General features: G+C 43.6%; 1 long non-coding RNA gene across 1 annotated transcript; it reads right to left on the minus strand.

Moving 5' to 3' along the window:
* Nucleotides 1-766: 766 nt before the first annotated feature.
* Nucleotides 767-11,313, minus strand: LOC126036034 (uncharacterized). The gene is made up of 3 exons (XR_007505082.1): nt 11,089-11,313; nt 7,266-7,571; nt 767-1,497 (listed from the first exon to the last, which is right to left on the minus strand). It is a non-coding gene; the product is annotated as an uncharacterized LOC126036034 (long non-coding RNA).
* Nucleotides 11,314-19,061: the final 7,748 nt, after the last annotated feature.

Here is a 19,061-nt window from a genome sequence, read left to right on the forward strand (position 1 = left end):
TGCTAGCCAGACCCTCCACAAAAACTAGTAATTCTGGGGCTTCTTATTTCTCCTATTAGCTGTTTCCTCCATTTCTTAGGCCTCAGAGTATTGCACACAACTGTACAGGAGTTAGCTAGCTTTGCTGATTCTACTACCTTATAAGGAACAAAACATTCTGGTCATTTTTCTTCCCAAGTCAGGATCCACTAGATCAGGCCTCTCCTTGGCAGCCAATAAAATATTTTCTTTTCCTTGAGAAAAGCAATGTCTTCAGCATTAGCCCCATCAGAATTACAGAGCAATGAGATATCCGTTTGTGTTGTTTTTCTTGATAGCTGTAAAAACTTGTCCACTTTCTTATTGCACATTGAGGAAAGAATTTTATTACAATTGCTGTATCCTGTGATCTCTGTCCAGGCTTCCTCCCTAAGCTGTTCATCAGTGTTGACTTTCATATCTTTCTAAAGGAAGTTATGATCAGCGACAAGTTTTTTGACCGAGATTTCCAGGACTCCGCTTTGGCGATGTGTGGGCTATTGAATCACTGTAGTCCACCAGAAAGAAATCTGCAGTGAAAATGATTCCTAGCTATCAGCTCGGAACTATTAGTTTCCAAAAAAGCTATATAAAGAAATGGAAGGCACAAGAAAACTGATGGGTATGTAACACTAAGAAGAGAGGATACAGACCATACAGAGAGATGCAAGACAAGTTTAATTCCTATGTTATCGTATAAAGCTCTCTTAAGGTCAACCAGAAGATGAACATGGATTTTAGTTTTTTGCATAATGCATATTCTATTTTCTTCATTAAAATCAATGAAATACAACATTGACAAATTCTTGCAATCCATGTGCCAGAAACAGTGTTACCTCATAAGAAGCTATGATCAAGAAAACTATATAGGAAACCTATACAATCTCATTTCTGTAAAAACATTTTTTTACATTAGTGCTTTTAGTAGTTCATACATCACATGTTGTGCTAATCATAGGCAGTTAGGAGTTAATACAGCTTTGTAGAGCTACTTCAGTGTTCACACACCATTTTGTAATGCATCTGGTTATGATCACTTTTAGAGATGAATTAGATGGGCTTTGGGTCTCATCCATTCCTGCAAGATTGTATTCCCTCTAAGCACACACTGGGCTGATTAACTGGGTGTTACTTCAGCAGCTCAACTTCAGATCCAGAGTTCCTTCACCAAGTATATTTCCTGTTGAACCAGGCCCATGTGGTCATTATTAATTTTTCTTTTCCCCATTCCATTACCACTTTTTGGTCTTAAAAAGACATGAAACTACATGGATGCCTGTTAACATACAGAAGGGGTCTTGTTTACAATAGATGTTTATCATCCAGAAATTTCTTCCACAGAAGAAGTTCAGTCGTCTTCAGATTCAACCTGCTATTGATGGGGCTTAGTGTTTCTCTCAGGGACAGAAAGATTCTGTGCAGTCCATCTGCATGTTCTGCAGTCCCTTTAGTTCATCAAGGTAAAGCAGTTCACTGACTCTGAAAAGTAAATTAAGGCTGTATTTTAAAAGCTGCCCAGTGATTTTAGTCCTCAATTAAATGGGAAGTTGGGAAGTGTTTGTCCCAATGTCTGCTACTTTAAAGAATCCACTCAAAGCGATAGGTTCAGAATTTCACTCTTGCTCTCCCAAGACTGCTTTGGAAATTTTTGAGTTTGGGCATTCACGTTTAATTTTCCTAGGTTGTTTTCATTTTCAATGAATGATCAAGTCAACTCTCACAGATGAGTACCTTTGAAGCTGCCAACAATCGCTAGAATTTCATTGGAACACTCTGGAGTGACAGCTCTGGAGCCACAATGTCTTATCTGTTTTCCTTTTCTAGACATTGCGCACAATGATTAGGGTACTGTTTAAAGGTAATATTAATGATCTGTTTATAAATGCTCCAGTATTCATGATAAATAAATCTCTGATGGCAGAAAGCTTATGCAAAATTCCTCCCTGTGCAATTACGGTTTAGACATATAAGCACGTGACATTGTGTAAATAAGGTAATACTGGGCCCTGAATGGATTCCTGCACAAGAGATCAAATGCAGCAATGTGAGCTGTAGGGTATTACAGCTGGGAAATCTCAGGCTGCATGGATGGAACCAAGGCTGTAGAGCTAACTGGGAAATTCACTGAAGCTTTTCTGTCCTCAGAATTAGCCTTTAAAAATGGGTGATAGGTTTTCTAGCAAAGTAAGAATGAAAAAATATCTGCTGCCTACAGAATTAAAAAAAAAATTCTTACCCTAAACTCAAGTATAAAAGGACTCCACCTTTGTTCTTTCTTTCCATTGTCCTTGCTGCCACCCTTTCACAGTTAAAAAAAATGACCCCAAACCAAGAAAAGCTAGGAAGAACTAGAAAGAAGTGTAAGGCAGCAAACAAACAGGAAATACCCTTGAGAAGAACAAACACTTCAGTTTTGTATCAGCCACAAATCAGAGCTTTCAGAGAATAACTGTCAATGTTTTTATTAGTTCTGTCCGGTTAGCTTGTTCTTTATTAGCTTATTGCATGCGGACAAATAGAAACAGTACTGATTCGGGATGCATTCCGACCCTGCCTACACAAGAATAAACTCATTCTAGAGAAATAAAGAAATGTTCTTTCTTTCAGGGGTTTCTTTGGGTCATTTTTCAAGGAGAACTGAGCATCCTCTATGTGTTAAGCAGCTTAGCGGCTCTTGCCCCTGTGCAGGTGTGTCCCTGAAGGCTACAGCTGGAATATAACCCTTTTTATATATTACCACTTTGTAAAAATGACTGCAACTAATGATGGCAAGAAGGAGGAATCCATCTTGATTTACACTATTATCTTAATGTTCCTATATCTTTAATTCCCTCACTGTGTCAACCCATGGCAGTTTTTCACCCCGCACCCTGGGGAAATTTGACCAGCTATTCTGTTAGGAAAAGTTTAAGTTTAGTTGATCCTACTTTGGAATAACGTGGTGGAGAAAATGACTTCTTAAAGGATCTTCCCGCCCTGTTTTTCCATGTTACTGTCCCTACAAAGGAATAGAGCGTAACTGGAAAAGTACACCTGCATACTGCTATATCGCAAACATGCTTGGCTGCACACACTGCCACAGGGGAGCCAGAGGAGGAGTCAAACCAACTACAGCACCACGGCTGGAAGCCCTGTTCTCACAAGAAAACATACAGTAAAAAAATCCTGCCATGCTGTAACTGCTTAGAGGAGGACCAGCAGTCAGGAGTTTTGAGGCACCTCCTCCCTTTGCACAGTATCAGCCACCTTGGGAATGTCAATGTAAATCTACTGCCAGTACTGTGACTGCTACCAGAGCTCTATGTGAGCCTCTGCATTTCAGGTTTCAAAATTTTCCAGCAGTACAGGAGTTATTGGCTCCCCTACCAACTGGAACTGACGCTGGAGACTTGAATAAGCCACTGCTGTTCAGACATGCTCTCACTGTTTGATAGTTTACCTGCCATGCACAAATAATTTTTTGACATATGGAATTTATCTGCTTGGTATTGTAATAATAATAACAACTCAAACACACCCCTTTGCCACTTATATTGCAATTTTAGAAAAGAACATTCTCACTGACCAGTTTTCTGGCATGTGTCTAAGATGTGAGAACGTGTGGGCCTCCATGCCTAAATCATTTATTGAGGAAAACTCTGGTGAAGATAATAAAAGAAAAAGCAGGGCTGATTTTATGAAAAACAGCAACTAAACTCTAGTTTTGACCTGTGTCTTCAAATATCAACAGTAACATACTTTGTACTTAACTACATGTTCCCTTGCCTACAGTGAGTTATCACAACTGCATGCAAATCTTGTGTACATTTCTTTTACCTGTACTTTTCTGAGAACCTCAAAACCCTGGCTCTTCCAGCTTTTTGTTCCTGGGACTGATTTGCAGACAGTCAGTTTTTGTATTTGCATTTTTTCACTTGCACTCCCTGGTGCTTCCTAGATGGAAACTGCCGGCAGCTAAGCTTTGTCTTGCTCTTAGGATTCTGTGGCATTCTGGCAGCAGCAGTACAGAGCAGATGGCAGGCCTTTCTCCTTTCTTTAAGATGCATCAACTGACTGGGAACCCGTCCTGGTTTCAGCTGGGATAGAGCTAACTGTCTTCCTAGTATCCATACCATGTGACGTCCCATCTAGTTTAGGAACTGGGAAGTGGGGGGGCAGGGAATCGCCGCTCGGGGACTGGCGGGGTGTCGGTTGGCGGGTGGTGAGCTATTGCCCTGTGCATCATTTGTACATTCCAATCCTTTTATTACTACTGTTGTCATTTTATTAGTGTTATCAATATCATTATTAGTTTCTTCTTTTCTGTTCTATTAAACCGTTCTTATCTCAACCCAGGAGTTTTACTTTCTTTTTTTCCCCGATTTCCTCCCCATCCCACTGGATGGGGGAAGTGAGTGAGTGGCTGCATGGTACTTAGTTGCTGGCCGGGGTTAAACCACAACAGTACCATGTATGGCCATGAAGCAGAGACTGAATGCAATAGTCCATCCAGGTAATGGTATAGGAGAGAGGGGCTGTGAAGCAATGCACAACATAACCCCACTTCTGACGCTTCCACAAATAACTATCACTCACCTTTGAATCAAGTTCCTCCCTGTTGCTCTGATCAGAGGAGTGATTATTTTACATCGCTGGAGACCAGCTACAACCAAAATGAAGTTGTGCTCGGTTCCATATAAACCCAAAATAAAGGAGAGTCCCCAGTCATGGCAGGACAAAATCAGCCCTGACCTTTCCTACAAAATCAGCTCAAGTCCAGTTTGTAAACTGATGGTAAACTTCATTTCAGCCTTTCATATACTCATGGATCAAGACAGCAGTATTTTCTGCTAGTTAGTGATTACAGTTTCATCAGCCAAAATAATACTACTGATTTATATGAAGCTGCATTAGAGAACCTGGGCCTCACATGCACATATTAAAGGAAAAACCTTTTCAAACCCTTCTGTCAAACCAGTCTATGTGAAAAGCTTCCTTCTGGCACATACAAATGACATCCAAATCCTGCACACCTATGGCTAGCTGCAAGGCAACATTGGAGATGGTTAAAACTGAGCGTCTCATAGCAAAGTTTGCGCTTTTCAAATTCTCACAAGCTTAATTAATTACTCGTGTGTTTAATGACCTTTAAATAAATGGATAAATCCTCATCTGTTGGTGTTAATGCAACTATGCAAATTATACACAGTTGAGAATGTATTTGGAGCACATTGTTTTACCTCTTTTCTCTTTGACAAGACTGGTTTCTAAACCATCTAATCCATATTTATCCTGAGGAATACTGTAGTACAAAAGCAAATATCAACAAGTTCCCATGCTGGGTACAGAGAATTATCTCCATGGATTTCCTGTCTTTGCCAGTGCATACCTCATACTCCCTTGTACTTTTCTCCTTCCTCTACCTTGTTCCCTACAAAAGAGACTTCCTTTATTTGTCCTAGCCTGTACTAGCCTCGCTAGTTAACAGCAGCCCATGGAGCCAGACTCTGTGACAGGATAAAGCAGGGTGCATCCAACGCCTTCAGTTACATTACACCACTGCAGACCAGTGTTAAAGGCTGGCTCATGCACACAGGGAGTTTGCTATTTCAAGTCAGCAAATCTCTGAATTGCTGGGACATGCTGCAAATATGCCTAATTACTGGAAGGCATTCCTCCATCTCAATATACTGCTAGTTTAAACACAAACTGGCTTAGAGCTTGTCTACGCAAGGAAGCTACTTCTTAGTAAGGAAGAAAGTGAATTTACAGTTGAGCACTATTCTCCTGTGGACACAGTCAGTGTGCCTGAAGTAGGCTACTGTTTGGTCAAACCTTGTGTGAATATTTGCTCAGGAATGATTCCCTGAAGACTGCCCAGTGCAATGCAGACCAGCCTTGTGAGACCCAGTGAAGACAAATATGCTGAATATACTGAAATACGCAGTAAGAACCAGTGATGGAAAAAGCTAGAAGAAAACCATAGCTTTCCTGAAAGTTATGGTTATTACCCATAGTAATCCATTCTTGATACCCTTCTGTAGCTTGCCAAACAGATGGTAGGTTAACTGCTGGAAGGTTAACTCCTAAGGAGCGTGGGCAAAGGCTCTCACTGTATCACACACACATACACATGAGGTGGGTTCTCCTGTTGGTCAGACAGCTGTTAACAGAACTATTACATTTTCAAAAGGAAAATTAAGCTTTCCTGATGTTTCATTTCCTCTTCTGTGCTGCAAAATCCTTTGGCCTTCTATCCTTCTCTTTCCTAAAACTCACCTCAAGAGTTCTTTGTCAACCAACCTCTTCTTACTGGCTCTTCTTCTATTTTCAGCTTAGCTGTTCTACCCATCAGCTCTTCTCTGTCCAATTTGACATACCATTCTTTCTTCGCTACTTCTTGTCCCAACTTTTCTGACTTAACATTGACTAAGGAAGGCAGTTAAACCTTCCTGAAACAAGGCTACAAAGCAAGACCTATACTCAATGGGAAGGTGATAATTTTGAGACATGGCAGCATAGTCTGAAAATATCTCTCTTCCAGTTTTATCAGTTACAGGTAAGTTTTCATTCTTACCCAGAGAAACACACACAATACTAGGCCATGGATATGTTAAATTAGCATAAATTTTGGCACCACTTGTTTGGTCATGGCGTACCCATCACAAGTGAAGAGTGTAGTTCCATTCCTAGTTAAGCTGCTGAGATGCTCAACTTGAAATAAAAAAACCCATCTAGGTACATGAATCCTATTTTTATATATATATGGCCCTCAATTATTACTTTTTAAGATAGAAGTTTGGAATCACGAGGACAATTGTCTAACAGCTTCAAAGTATGTTGACTCAGATTTCATAAACACATCGCACATGGGGCTGCCTTTCTAAGTGATCTGTAAGCAAAAAAAGATACAGCTTGAACGCCCTTGCCAACACTACACTGTGACTAGTACAAATTCTTAGAGAGTCCCACACTGAGCCCGTGTGATTCTGGGATTTTCATGTGCAGTTACATGCAAGAAGACAGAAGAAACTGGTACAAATCACTACGAACAACATCTGATTTCTTCTGCCAGGGAAGCTGTGCACAGGTTGAGCCCCATGCATAGTGCAGATCCCTCAGTACTGTGTAAAAGAATGTAAGTTTAGGTCTCTCCTTTACAAAGACCCTCACTCCTCTACACCCTTGCTCCAGACAAAAAACACTTTGCCCAGGCTAAACAAATGACATTTAAAAATAATGTGAAGAGAAACTTCCAAATAACTTACAGGAGGAAATGAAAGGATGTATGTCCCTTTTACTTAATCTGCACATGGACTTTTAAGCCTTGGACAAGGCCACTGGTTTTGAAGGTGGAAGAGATGCAGCTGGAGTTTGGAGCTGTAGGTCCTTGTCCCCTTCTCACACAGATTTCATGTGCTGATACACTACAGTACCTAGAGGCTCCACCATCCCATTCAAAGCTGAAGATGTTTTGGATCCTGCTGTACTTGGGTGGGATTTTTTGGTTATTTTTGACAGCTTTTTCTGTTGTTATTCTGGCAGTGCCTGAGCAGAAGTGAGCTGAATGCTTCCTAGGATGGGCAGAGACATGCAAAGCAAAGTGAGTTAATGGCTTTTGTTTGGTGTACGTATGGAACAAAAAATGTCAAGCTGTAAATTGTAAAACATAAATGCCACCAAAGGTTTGGTCATCACTTAATTCAAGACACCCCTGTGGCCTAAAACTGGACAGAACTTCTCTTTCCAAGTGTGCATGGCTACTATTGAAACAGAAGTAAAATCTCCTGGCTGTGAAGAATCATCTTGACAGATAACCTTTGTAACCAATATTACCCATATCCCCAGCCAGAAGTCAATATCCTCCTTTATATTCAGGAATCACAGAAAATGCATCAGTCTCCTCCTTCAGGCATGTTCAGGCGAGACAAGTTTTGCTGGCACCAAAAGACCTCTACAAAACCCTTCACTTTTTTTTTCTTTTCAGGAAAAGGATTTTTCCTCGCATTCTGCAAAGCTCCAGGTGACCCTGAGGGGGACACAATTATGAAGGCTGCTTGTGTACTTTACTGTAACTCTTCTTAGTACCTTAGAAGCCAATTCAGAGAACTGCTTAGGTAATAGGTCAAGAATGCCAAAAATTACTCATGATTAGAGCATCTCTACATTGTTGATTAAATAGAATCACAAGTGTGTGCAGTTCAGCAGCCAAACCCAGACCTCTTGCATCCATTTGCATTGGGGTTCATATCTTCGTTATTGTTAATATCAGGTCTGGAAAAATGTATTCACTGTACCCTTCTTTTAATGGCACTGACATTAGCACATAAAACAGTCCTCAGAGCCAAGACCCACATCCTGCATCTGAACTATATCAAGCACCACACTTAGGATTCATATGCCATATAATGAGATAATGTAGAGGCAGAAACAATGTCTAACACCCACCCCACCCCCACCCCCCGACAACTGAATAGAAAAAGGAGGAAGATACATCAAACCCACAAATCTCAAAAATTCAAACAGTGTTTCTGTGGCATGGACATTCTACCTCCATTTCACCTACCCACTATTTCCTTTAGGAATAGCTGAACTAATACAACCCCTGGTAAAGATACACCAAGCTGTGATGACTTCACACCAGTGCCAAAATTACTGAAATCAGGGAAACAAAGGGAAGGCTTGAGATTGCTCGATTCAATCTATATTGTATTGCAGGCTCTGGGCTTAATTCAAAGAACAGGGATTCAGCTATACAATTTAGAGTTTTATTCAGTTCAACACTAAAATGTCCAATTTGTATTTTATAATGGCAGTCTGAAGAATTATCAAGACAATATTACCTTTATGGGGGAGAAAATTCCCAGGCATATCCCCATTGTTTCTACCTCCTAGATAGCTGTATTTATTATCTGTGTACTACTTAGTCTCTTCAACCAGCTGGGGTTGTAAAGCCAGGTCTCAGACCCAGGCAGATGCTTTAGTTATTGCTAACAGGTAATTACCCAGAGCATGCTACAGCCTCTGAAAGGAAAATTAAATAACCAGCATATGATGTAAAGCAATAATCCCGCTCTTACTGTAATAAAAATGAACATGCTTGCTTCCCTAGGTAAGAGGGCTGGGCTCCACATTTGTTTCCATACTGAACTATATGTTTTTAAATTGCCATGCTGCAGAGATTTTTTTGTTTGTTTGCTTCCAGTATTAAACCCCTCAATTCCTCAGCCATGGAACAGGAAGAGATTATGGAGTTCAGCACAGTTCTTGAAATCAAAGGGAGTTACTTCTCCAATAGGAAAGCTTTTGTTCAGAGCACAAGGCTGTTTAGACACAGTGTAGATCTGTAAGCTGTAAGGAACAGTTAGTGCCAGAGAATTTAGCTTGTTCATTGTGCTCATCAGTGTGTGTTACCATTTTGGCATGAAAATAAAAGCTGCACAGTATTAATAGAAGAATTATTATAAAGGTAGAACATTTTCACAGCCAAGTGGCCACAGTTCACTGTTATTTCAGACCTGTACAGTGCCAATCATTGTGGTGACAAACCCTGAAGAGTAACTGGGCACGACCAAAAGGGATTGTTTGAAAGCCCTACTCTTGCAATCAATTGCAAGTGTATGTATGCTTGTCAGCCTCTCAGCCTGCAGCACCTGTGTGTACACTGTGGGACACAGTTTGACCATTTAAAGAAAATTTAAAGGGAGCTCAGTTGAGAAAAATACCCAGATTTCACGCACATAGAGAGAAATATTCACCACTTAATTTAACCGTATGGATGTTGGACATCCATTTGAAAACAAAGAAACTGAGAACGCAACTTTTCTTAGAGAGGAAAGCTTATTGTACAACAACTAACTTCCACTTATCCTCTTTTTGACTTTGAATTCCTCATGATATTTTGCTTTATGATTTTACCTCCAGCCTGATGCAAAAGCATTTATTACCACTATCATTTATTACACATGATAATTCTCACAACATATTTTACCGTTTGTACTGCAGTAATGCACAACACTTCCAGCCAGTAACCAGGTAGTTTGTAAACACCAAATATGAAGACAGTTGTTGCAGCATATAAACATTTTTCATGTACCTGGAGCACTGTATTTGCAGACTGTGAACCCCTTATAAAAAAATTAAGTCCCTTTAGTTCCATACCCAGCCTCATTTATCACACATGTTTACATTAAATCATTTCAGAAATCTGTTTAAGAAATCCCAGATACGTGACTGAAGTCTTAACCAAGACCTAAGGAGGCTAACAATATTCCTGCTAATGGTGAAAAAAAAATCTGACCAAAAAACTCCCACATTTGAGATAATGTCATTCTAGTTCCTAATTCTAAAATTCCTGATTCTAAAAAGGAAGCTGAAAATGAACACTTAAAAGATCCTAATTTCTGTCTTTACCATACAGGACTTTTGAGGGTGTCACAACATTGGGTATAATGGAATTTTTGCCTTTGTAGGCTGGATAATGAATATTCCACTAAACAAGGCTCCAATTACACCTCCAAGGAAACTGAATTGGAACTCCGTGCTATTTTTAAAGGCAATCCAGTTTACAATAAAATTCCAGCTCAACTGGCTTAGTTTCCAAGCTGGGGAGACATGTCCAGTCTTGTTAGAAACGCTGCAGAAGCATGAGCTTTCTACCCTTTTCAAGAACAGTTCTTTTACAGTTTAAGCTGTCCAGATTAGAGTGTAAAACCATCTTAAAATATAGCAGGACAGGAATGGTGCTTGAAAATGCTGTATATGTGTCTATCCGCTTTTCAAACACAATCACTGTGAGACAGATGGGAAGAGATGCTCTTGCCTGAAGCACAACATTTTCTGCTGCTGCAGTCTGAGATTCCTGGTTGCAACTCTGAGTCACCACTGACACGACACAAGGAGGGACAAAGGCCTGTAGAGCAAGGACAGACGACAAGGAAGGAGGAAAAGGAAGAGCACAGAAAGAGCAAGCACTCACAAGAACAGATCCAGAACACAATCCATGGAAGGCAGGGTCTTTTGGAAGGGACTGCAATACCAGCTCTGGTATGCCACTCATCAAAAGATTTTTTTTATCTAGACCCAATTTACCTCGTAATTCTGTCCTCCCAAGCATGCTGACACTTCTTTTATCTTCAAAGTATAAAACCTGCTTCTTCATTGGTATGTATGCAAGTCTACAGCTACTACGAAATTCAGGAGACAATAAAATTGTGTGAATAAATGTAAATAAGATACTATCCCACTAGAAAAACAAAAATTAGAGCTTTGATAAACTCTGTATTCAGGAGGAAGTCAGAAGAGTTACTGGTATGTATAATGGGCCCCCAGACAGTTCAGTACTTAGTAAACAGCAATTGTGCAGTTTCCCTCAAATACTTCTGAAAGATAACAAATACAGGTGGAAAATCTCATCAACAGGTGTGGGCAACGGGGGGGGGGGGGGGGGGGGGGGAGAAGGGGCAGGAAATAACTTCAAAGGCTGTAAAAGTGGTAAAATGGTTAATTTCCTACCACCACCCCGTTTCCCACAGCAAATCTAAGTATTTCCCCTCAATTTATTTGTGCCTTTTTACAGCACAGGGATGACCAGTAAACAACTTTACGCAGCAACCTGGTAACAACAGAGTAGTAAGCAAGAGAGCAAAAGAAATCAATCAGTGCTTTGGAAGTGGAGAGAAGAAAGCCTACAAGGGAACGACGGGTGGGATCCCAGTGAAAAACAGCAAAAAACACAAGGGGGAAGGAAAACAATGGAAGCATTTAACTCTATAGCAAATCACAAAGCTGCTTCTAAGAGTGAGGAAACATTCTTCCTAAATTCTCTACTGCTTAATTTTACATTGCTGTGCAATACCGTGTCATTTGTGTGAGCCTGTGCTACAGCTCGAGTAGCTAAACAGAAGCAATCTGTAGCTTGTGAAAGAACAAAAAAAATTTGTTTATCTCTTGTGCAGCTATGTAATGACAGTTAAACTGTACTTCAGTTGCTTTTATGGAGTGGTGTACAAGAAACGGGAACATGTATCATGTTACAAATTCTTGCAGCATTAAATTTCCTTCAATTTTGGTCTCTTCTAGGCCAAGGGAGGACTGCTGTGTTGTGCTTTGAGAGCCTATCCTGCTGTTAAGACAGTTAAAGAGAAAAAAGTGATTACAGCGTCAGGAAGAACTACAAACATTCCTGAAACTGAGCTACAAAAACCCAAGGATAATCCAAGTCTTCAGTTCACAGGCCAGTTAGGGTCATCCTCACCATCCTTTACAGCAATGTCCTTGGAACATAGGGAACAGTGGTGCTCTAGCTACATGCAGCCCAGAGGGACAGGCTCTTCACCTGATTTTCCTGGTTAAGGACCACAGGGTAAATTTGTGGAATAAATACAAGAGGCCAAATTGAGACTGGGTAAACTGCACCTACAAAAAGTATGTATTTAGACCCGCCAAGTGCAAAATTCAACCCAGCTGCAAGGATTCACGTGTCCAGTCTCAGTAACCACATCTACAACATACTGATTTTAGCTCTTTTAAAAATTGCTGTAGATGCCTCACCACTGTGGTTTTAATGCTGTAGAGATACCCACCTCTTCCAGAGTGAGCGAGCATTTCAATTTGCTCCTAGAAAAGACTGCAGAATTTTTTTTTTCCCCTTTTAAACTCTTTTCTCCATCACGTTCTGCCAGCTCAGAAAGAAAGGTTTGGTGTTGGTCTAGAGGTTTCGTAAGTCTCTTTTGAGCACTTAACGCTTGATCCAAGATCAAAATTCTCACTCGAAGTAATCCTTTCATGCTAAAATCTATACAGCATTGGTGTAAGCTTTGCGTGCAACAGAAGACTCATTCACGCAGCGTACCACTGGGGCAGCTGAAAATTACTTTGCCAGGTAATCGCGGAGCAGTACGGGCTTGCGTTACCATTTCGCCAGCAGCCTTTGAAGGGAAACCAGAAGCGTGGTTTGAAGGATGCGAGGCACAGAAGGCCCCCCCCTTCCCTCCGAAGGGAAGGAAAGCAAGCGGAGCAACATGTGCACGCCCTCCAGCAGTGACCGACAGTAACCCCGCGCACAGCCACACTGCGCTAGAAGTAAAAACACGCTCTTCCCTTGCCAGCCTCGAAGATGAGCAAGCACTAGGGTATCTACAGCGTGAGCCCTGCAAGCCCATAACCTTTCGGCTGCAAAATAAGCGGCGGTGGGAGGGGAAGGGGAGCCGACCTGACAAATATAGCACGCACCGACGTTTGCTGCAGGCGAGCGCACGCACCCCTACCAAGAACCTGTGCCACCCGCCTGGCTTCGCCGCCGCCCTGCTTCCCCTTCCCCGTGGAAAGGCTGAGCCCCCAGACGCGCTCTGGCCCGCAGGGGGCGGGGGGGGGGGGGGGGAGAACTCGGGGAGCAGGCAGGCTTGGATGTCCGTCCTGCGAACAGCAGTTGCCGGGGGGTGGGGGGTGGTGGTCTTGCCGAGAGATGCCCGGGCGGGCCTGCGGCAGGAGGGCAGCCCCACCACGGCGGCAGCCCCACGGCAGCCGGCACGTCCCGTGGAAAGGGGTCCCGCGCAGGCGCGCTGAGCGCCACCGCTTGACCGACAGTTACCCCGCCGGGACGCGGCGCGGCGAAGTAGGTGAAAAGTAACTCGGTGTCAGCGCCCTCAGGAAACGCCGCGGCGCCCTGCGCATGCGCGGGAAGCGCTTCCCCCCCACCCCCCCCCGCCTTTCTCCGCGCCCTGCTTGCTCCACGGCGGCGGCGGCGGCGGCAGCGGCAGCGGCGGCGGCGGCGGGGGGGGCGCTGCCCGGCCCGGGGGCCAGGAAGTGCGGAGGGCCGGGGGGTGTCTGGCAGGAGCGCTGGGCATCGCGAAGGCAGAGGCAGAATACAGGCAGGGACCGGGGGTGGGGGCGCCGGTAACGCAGCACAAGGAGCTATTCTGCCCCCGCCCCGGTCTCTCCGCTGGCGGAGGGGGCTGCGAACCCAACCCCCCGCAGAGAGGGCAGCAACTGCTCTCCTTCCGCAGGCGTCCTCCCCCCAGAACGGCCCGGCTGGCAGCTGTGCCGTTGAGGGAGGCTGCAGACGTGTTCAGCGCTGGCGCGTACCCCAGCGGCCTGCGTCGCGCCTTGCGCTGCGTGTGGTGACACCCGCAAACCCGGCCCGCCAGATCCCCACGCTCCGAGGTCGGCCCAAGCCGCTGCCTGCTGCTCATTCGCGAGTTGCTCTTTGCAGGCCTTCCTTTCTAAGGGTTAGGCTGCGCTCGGCCGCTTTCACGCACATACTGGTATGGTAACAGATCTTTTCATCCCTACGGTGACGCGGGCAAGAAGACAGACGGCTTCACTTTAGACTTTTCAGCTGCTCATGATCTCCTTTAAGGAGTTGGGGTAATTCATGCTGGTCCTAACCCAGACAGACCTTTGCGTTAACGCTTTCCAGCACGTGAAAAGGAGTCACCAACGCTCATACACATACATACGTATTCTGTATATATATGATCCTATATGTAATTGGCATCTTAGGCGCTAGAGCTTCCCAGTGGACAGTGGTTAAGGACCGAAAGCCGCGCGGGGAGAGCCGTGCCCGGGGCCGGCAGGCGTGACTGATGGGGCCGACCATTGTGCCCGAGGCAGGAGCGGAGTGCTCCAGCTGGGAAGCTGTTCTGTAAACAGCTGCGCAGGGAACCTGAAGTCACAAGGGAAAGCCAAGGAATCTCCAGCTTTGTTGCTTTTTTTCCCTCTCACAGCGCTGTAGGGGGCCTTTGCTTGGTGAAACAGGAGGAGGGTGGTTAATGTCAAGGATGGCACGGTGCAGATGCTCTAATAGAGAGAGGTTTCCAGCATCTCACAATCTGTGTTCATCTCCTCTCCCTCCTCTGGAATTTAATTCTTATAATTTATTGCAGCTCTTGCGAGCTTGAAATTATACTACAGTTTACAGAGCACAAAGAGCACTGGTGCTCAGTATTTTCTGAGCTTTGAGTACAGCCAGAGGTAGGGGATAGCGATTACTATAACCAAACCAAACTACACTGCCAGGAACTCTGCAGGTGCTTTACAGCTGTACATAAAGCTGCACAAGTGAAAACCGTGGTGGGTTTATCCTGTGTTACCACTTCCGCCTTTTGTAAACACAAGGTATAGGAGATCATCGGGCAGATTTCATCTCGAAACACACATTTGACTGAATATGAGGACATTCCCTGATTTAACTATCTGTCTGAAACTGCAATAGGTGCGATGACCGTAACAACATGGAGAAAACATGATGCCATTACTCCATATGGTAGGTTTCTAAACCTATTTTTCAACTACATCTATGTGAATTTCTTCCATTTCCTGTTTTAAGTGTAGAGAGACTGTACATTTCTCTGAGACTGACATCACCTTGTCTTTTCTTTAATGAAAACTCGCTGTACACTTGGCTTTTCTCTTTTCTAGGTCTGCTAGTCTTCTCTGCAGCTGCCGTGTCCCAGAAACAACTGTTCCACGTACTGTGTGGCCCAGTCCTAAGGAAGATAAATGTATTTAACCTTAAAGAACACACTGCTCTCCCACAACCTGAACATGCTGAAACAGAACACAGCTGCCCAGAGGACAGCACAGAGAGGCTGCAAGTGTATTTCAATAGAGAAGGAAAGATAAAGTTGGTATGAACCTTCAAAGTGTGCAGGGAAGAATGTATTATTTCAAAACCCTTCATGTTTGTCCAGGCAGTTGGACAATAGCATTCCTAAAACCATACCATTTCTGTTTTACAGCACCCTCAGAAATGCTGGGTACCTCACAGTACCATTTGAAAATAAGTTCTGGCTTAAAGTGTTTACAATCCATTTTCCTAACACTGGAGCAACTGACAAATTCAGTCAGGAGTGGTAAGGGGCAGACATGTTAGCATTTCATTTCAGGGCACTGATTCAGTGTTGAGTTTGCACAGAAGTTGGGCAGCCACTTTTCCAAGTGTTCACCTTGCTTTACTCCCTGAATCCATGGTTAAATTTTCACCGAAGTCCGTAAGAGAGGAGCTGATCTCGCCCAAGTTGCTGCTGAAAATCTCAGATATTAGGAATTGAAGTTCACCAGTTGGATACCAGTAAAATTGCATGGCATCTTCACCTTTTAGGACCTGTTATCCCTGTTAACCCAGCAAAAGCCTGACCTGGCCTCTCCCATTAAAATCAGACCCTCCATTACTTAAGTTTAGTTTAAGCAGAGCTTTGTTTCCACAACCTTAAGATGGATCATGCCTCAGTGATGCTACTTAAGTGTCATGCTGCTGTTTTCGCCTTCTGACAAACTTCTTCCTCCTATGGCTTCTCTCACTGTAACAGGCTTTCCACAAGTACTCAGACAAGGACGAAATGGAGTTGGCATGTATCTTCCTCACTGCTGTGAGGGGCTGATGCAAGCAATATACTTGTAGAAATAACCTTTTTTTCAAGGGTTACACATTGCCTTTCCTTCTGCCTGCTCTTTGTGTGTGAAAGAGGACAACAGGACAGTATCTGCACTCAGCCACCTGAATCCTTCAAAAACTAGCTTTCCTTTTGAGTGCACGCAGCCCTAGCTAGCCCATCCAGCCTAACCTAGAGAACCTGAAGGCCATTGTTTTCATACGTATCAGCTAATTAGGGGTCTTTTCAAACAGGACCGGAGTTCAGACAGCCACAGGATAATTTGCAAAGCTTTTGAGCTTCAGTGGCTCCATTCCTCAGGAGAGAAGTCTTGATCTATAAGTTAGACTAGAAGCCTGCTCACTTTGGTACCTGAGGTAAACCCTTGAAAACACTGGATTCACTGAGCATTATTTTATGTGCTTTTACTAGGCCCGTTGTGGGCTGCCCACAGTTATTGCAGGATCACGTGCCTCACAGGCCACTAGTTTTTCCTGCTTTCTAGCCACACAGGCAAAGATGATCTGCTCCATTTAACACATCAAACCTGCCTTCCGCAGGTCCTGATACTGCCTCATGCTGCTTCACATGCTCCCAGTGCCTTCAGCCCAAAGCTGTGTGTCTGCGCCTCAGAACCTAAGAAAACTTCCACTGCTCTCCCGCTGCAGGAAACAGCCCTTCTTGCCTCTCCTCTCCCAACAGTAAACCTTTCCTGTCAGCTGCAAGCAAGTTTTTGTAGCATCCAGCTAATTAGGCCTCCCAGGTATAGAGGGTCACAGACTGCCTGAGTACCCCTGAGAGTTTTTCTTCCTCTCCCAACCTGCTCTTTCACAGTGCTTGCAAGTCTGTCATACCACTGGATTTTATTTGCCCAAAAGCCTCTTTCCAAGTGTTGGTGCTTGGAAGGCCCCTGGAATATAAGAATGACCTACACCCACATGCCTGTCCTTCATGTTGACAACTGAGTCAGGCAGTCACAGAAGAATATTTGGAGAAGCATGAGAAAGGAAGGTAAGTAAGTAAGTGCGCAAGAGAACACCTGATGAAATTCAGGCCTCAGTTGCAACCTGGCAGCTTAAAAGTGCTAAACTTAAGGCCTAGATCCTCATCCCCTGTTGCGCTCTGCTCACTGCATCATGAGAAGAGAGGGGAAGTGGAGGAAAGAGGGTGCAGCTCTTTTCATATCCCTCCAACCATGCAGCTGCCTATTGCTTGGTGGGGATTGAGCTGCATGGGAAATCTGGCAGTTTCATTTCTCTGGAGTTTTTTAGTGCTGAGCTGTTAAACAAATCTGTCCTACATAATGTAAATGTATTCCACAACACAGCACATTATTCTTGATGAAGTCATATGGATGCTAGGCTGAAAATTTGCCTCTAATTTACTCTGCGTATACAGCCTGCTTTCAAACATAAGGTGAATGACTTATTGTAACCTCAGATTGGTTTCAACACCAAGTGATTAAGCCATGACATCTAGACAAAGTAAATTAAGGAAGTGGTTTCAAGAACAGGCTGACACAAGACAGGCACAGAACTAATTCTGTAGCAAAAATGGGGTGAGTCATGCAGCTGCTACATGTGCTTCAGTTAAGTTATTTCAGATCGGTATCTCTTGTACATACAGCAAACACGAGGAAGGGGCTATAATCTCACACCATGCTTGTATGTTAACAGTACTGCTATAGAAGCATACACCTTCAAACATTTCTCACCCTTTACCTACCAGATTAAATTGGGCATCGCTCTTACCTTAGAGAAGCTATACCCCTGCCCTCTACTGCTGCTTTCTCACCCAATCTCCCTTATATTTCAGGAGCTGTATCACCAAAGTCACGACAAGTTTGTAGTGGCTCAGCAGGCCAACACTTTTCCTTAATGGTCATATGTCGTATCTCAGAACTTAAATGGATTCCTTGTCTTCTATGGTGTCAAAAATACTGAACCAGATTCCAAAACCACACCGTGGTCAGCTCACCAGAGCGGGCTCACCATCATTAGTTTTCAGATTTAACAGATATCCCTACTGAACTGCTGACAAAAGAAGACAGATAGATTGTTCCATTCTGGAGAGCTGCAAAACTGCCATCCTGTTGTTTTGTTATGAATAGATGGGGTCTGACTGATACAAATGGGTGGAGTCTGGTGAGCACCTGCACTTCATTTTCTTCAGCCTACCCCCAGTCCATACTTGCTGAGAAAATCATCCTATCACAGGTGAGTTCAGTGTAGAAGGGGCTTATGATGCCCATTGCCTAAATATCTGTTGGAGGCATCTGCTTTTTTTAAAAAAAAAGTACCGTGTTCCCAGTCCTTCAGCTGCATGGACACCTACCATGGTGCTTGATAGGGAGGAGACTGGAATGCAGGTGACTAAAGTAGATGGCAGTGGAGATGGTAAGAAAAATGTCTCTGTTGCCCTGACTGCCTGTCCCAGATGCCTGCTCACTTTAGCATTACCCAGGAAACAAGTAAAGGAAGCAAGTCTCTACCTTTTCCCTGAAGTATTTGTAACCATAATTACAGCTGCTGTGTTAGATTATCTTCAGCTCTTACCAGGTCCTGTCAGACAGTCATGAAATTTTTTATATTAAGGATCACTGCACACTGAGAATTCTGCAGTTCCCTGACCTTCATATGCCTGCTGTGTTAGAAGCAGCTGTACTTTCATGCTTCTCCTCATCGATCTAAC

The sequence above is a fragment of the Accipiter gentilis genome, chromosome Z (assembly GCF_929443795.1).
Source record: "Accipiter gentilis chromosome Z, bAccGen1.1, whole genome shotgun sequence".
NCBI classification, from domain to species: Eukaryota; Metazoa; Chordata; class Aves; order Accipitriformes; family Accipitridae; genus Astur; species Astur gentilis.